The sequence below is a fragment of the Pituophis catenifer genome, unplaced genomic scaffold (genome assembly GCF_029215685.1).
Source record: "Pituophis catenifer annectens isolate HBS135680 unplaced genomic scaffold, rPitCat1.0.hap2 SCAF_6, whole genome shotgun sequence".
Taxonomy (NCBI): domain Eukaryota; kingdom Metazoa; phylum Chordata; class Lepidosauria; order Squamata; family Colubridae; genus Pituophis; species Pituophis catenifer.
In genome coordinates this window covers 102,742,982-102,746,651 of record NW_027256886.1, presented here as the reverse complement: position 1 = coordinate 102,746,651, position 3,670 = coordinate 102,742,982, and the positions used below count along the sequence as shown (strand labels likewise).

Here is a 3,670-nt window from a genome sequence, read left to right as displayed (position 1 = left end):
GAATGAGTTTCTCAATATTTCTAACAGAAAACTGTACTTGGACCAAAATGGAGAGATAACAGCAGATCTGATGTTTGATAGCTTCTTGGTTCTCCCCAAGAAGTCTCCCAGGATAGAGACACTGGCGTATTTTCAAAGAAAGAAACTTTCTATCGACCAAGATACTCTTTCACTGCTAAAGTTGCTCAATAAGGTGGGAGAAATTTTGTTGTCTTTTCTCTGTTTTCCAAAGCTTGCAGTTTTGGAAGTTCTTCAACAGACGGGACATAAGTGGAGTGGGTTTGCCATGTTTTAGGAAAATCTTTGAAGATCTTACTGGTCAGAGGTTTCTTTCTTCATCACAGTTTAATTTCATATTAAAAAACCTAATAGAACAACATTTCCTAAATCTTTTACAGTAAACTTTATTATCAGTTTTAATAAGAATATGTCATCATATTTAAAACTTTTTTTCACCTCCATCCCTCTGGACTACATTAAATAGAAAAGTATCTTATTATAATGTTAAATTCCAAAAGCAAAAGGGAGGAAATAAATGAAGAATCTGCTAATTGTACCTCCTGCATCTGTTTAGAAGTAGTCAGAGATTTCGTATTTACCTCAGGAAAGACCAGAGGCTACTTGTCTCCATCCATTTCTCCCTCCATTTTCCATGGACGGAGAGTCCTAATCTCTTTTCTCTGGCATTCCTTGTTTTTCTGCTCAGTCTCTGCCTCAGTCCAAGTGTGTGGAAAGTTGCCATCCTGGATTTGTCAAGAGGGCTTGAGAAAGAGAGCCAGTTTGCTGCTACGACTGCGTTCCTTGTCCGGAGGGGACCTTCTCCACTCAGGAAGGTGGGTCACACTGAGGAAAACGGGAGGCTTTGTGGAACTGGATCCATCCAGAACCTTTTCATGAAAGTGCAAGTTAAAAGACAGATTGAAGCTCACCTGGATTTTTTATTTTTAACCTGCACAATTTCTTATCTAAACGGATGTAAATCAAGAAGACTTGGAAGGAGGGGCTGGGAAGAGATGGGAGGAGGGGGAGGCAGACGGGGAAAGCTTTACTAACAGCAGAGGAAACATCTCTTCTGCTTTTTAGTTTGGATATGTGCTGCTAACAGGGCCGGATTTAGATGAAAAGAGGCCCTAGGCTATTCCACTTATGAGGCAATTTCACCTCCCATTTTTAAGTTTGTAAATTACATTTTTATGTTTGTTTATTAGTCATATGCATAGAATTTCTCCTTATTTTCGGTTCAGTGTTTTAGTGTTCACTGTTTTTAGAATAGTGTAATTTTAATTTTGCTAACAATTTGAATGTAGGCCCCTCTTGATCTTGAGGCCCTAGGCTGAAGCCTAGTTAGCCTATAGGAAAATCCGGCCCTGGCTGCTAAGTTTACCTTTCTAGGAACATCTGAGTTCTTTGAAACTTGATGAATTGTTTTAGGTCCACCTTCTGAAAGACCTTTCAATCCACTGTATATTGGATCCTCCCCTTGAGGATCACTGAGAAGGTGTCACTGGTCCATAATCTGGTGCTGTGGATCGTTATGGGGGGAACTCATTACAGAGATATTCTGCCAGTCATGTAGATCAATCAATCAATCAATCAATCAATCAATCAATCAGAATAGAGCTAGAAGGAACCTTAGAGGTCTTCTAGTCCTACCCCCTGTTCAAGCAGGAGACCCTAGACCATTTCAGACAAGTGATGTCCAGTCTCTTCTTAAAAATCTCCAATGTAGAAGCACCCACACCATCTGGAGGCCAGCTGTTCCACTGGTTAATTGCTCTCACTCATAAGTTTCTCCTTAATTCCAGGTTGCTTCCAGATGTTACAAGGTATCCTCCAAGTCCAGGATATTAACTGCCATGTGGCAGGACTCAGGATGTTTGCCTAAAAAGATTATATAATTCAATATTTACCTCTAATAATGTAGTTTCCTATGAAGATTCTACACATTACACAAATAATTAACATCCTAGGACTTCCCTCAACTTGATATACCTAGCTACATTTTTTAATTAAAAAAATATCCTTCTTATGCTCTTTTTAATGAAATAATAAAGAAATTCTTCTTGGGAAATGTCTGTGGTATCAGCCGTTATCCAAATAAAGTTTTTTCTTGCAAGAGAAAAGGACAGAATATTAAAGAAATATTGCTTTTTTGCTATCTCAGATACAGAAAAATGCACCAAGTGTCCAGATGATAAATACCCAAATGAGGCCAGAGTCCAATGTATCCCCAAAGTCATAACCTTCCTGTCTTATGAAGAATATCTGGGCATCATCCTGGTCTCTTTTGCTCTACTCTTCTTCCTAAACTCAGGCCTTGTTTTAATCATCTTTATTAAATACCGAGAAACTCCCCTTGTCAAAGCCAACAACCGGGACCTCTCCTACATCCTCCTGGTCTCCCTCCTGCTTTGCTTCTTGTCTCCTCTTCTCTTCATTGGTCAACCAAGGAAAGCCACCTGCCTTCTCCGACAGACAGTTTTCAGCATCATCTTCTCAGTGGCCATTTCTTCTCTCTTGGCCAAAACCATCACGGTGGTGCTGGCCTTCCTGGCCACAAAACCAGGAAACCGAGTGAAGAGATGGTTGGGGAAGAGTTTGGCCAACTCCATCATCCTTTCTTCTTCTGCTGTCCAAATTATCATCTCCTCCATCTGGCTGGGACTTTCTCCCCCCTTCCCTGACTCTGACCTCCACTCCCATCCTGGAGAGATCATCCTGCAATGCAACGAAGGGGCCATTGTCATGTTCTACGTCACCCTCAGCTACATGGGCTTCCTGGCTGCCATCTGCTTCACGGTGGCTTTCCTGGCCAGGAACCTGCCTGGGGCCTTCAACGAAGCCAAGCTGATCACCTTCAGCATGCTGGTCTTCTGCAGTGTCTGGGTGACTTTTGTGCCCACGTACCTGAGCACCAAAGGGAAATACATGGTGGCTGTGCAGGTCTTCTCCATCCTGGCCTCCAGTGCTGGTCTGCTGGGCTGCATCTTTATCCCCAAGTGCTACATTATCCTTCTGAGGCCAGACCTCAACACAAAGGAGCATCTTACGGGCAGAACAAATGTAAAAACATGAGATCTAACACTATTGTGATATTGGAAGAATTGATTAAAGTTTATTTTTTGAAAGGAGATATTCTTTCCATTTATATAGTATGCAGGAGTCAAAGAAAATTATATGTATATGTTTCAAATTTAGAAATGTTTGAATTCTTCACAAAGGATGAGCCAGAAGAAATGTGTAAATGTGAGACCGAGGAATTTCAAGTTTTAACATTTTCCACAGTCCAAACATAGAAAATGGTCCAAGCTGTTCTGCATGCATGAGTGGGCCAACTATTTTTCTTGAAATAAATAAAGGGTGTTTGGAAGTTTGTGAGGAAACAAATTTCTTGGAGAAATGGGAGCATGTTAGCAAGACAGAAATATAGAAGGAATGTATGGAGCAACGTTGATGCCCTCATTTCTCAGTACATTTCACCAAAAACTGCTGTGGCAACGCAACTGAGATGTTTCTTTTTGTTTACCCAATAACTTTTTCTTGAGGGTAGCAACAATACAAGTCTTGTTAATTCTGAATATTCATGCTTACATCATCTATTAAATGAAATATGCATATGTATGATTGTCCTTTTCTCCTCCTTTCCTGGAATGTATAAATATGAGTGCAT

General features: G+C 40.6%; 1 pseudogene; it reads left to right on the top strand.

The window, feature by feature from the left end:
• Nucleotides 1-709: 709 nt before the first annotated feature.
• Nucleotides 710-3,075, top strand: LOC139318747 (vomeronasal type-2 receptor 26-like; annotated as a pseudogene).
• Nucleotides 3,076-3,670: the final 595 nt, after the last annotated feature.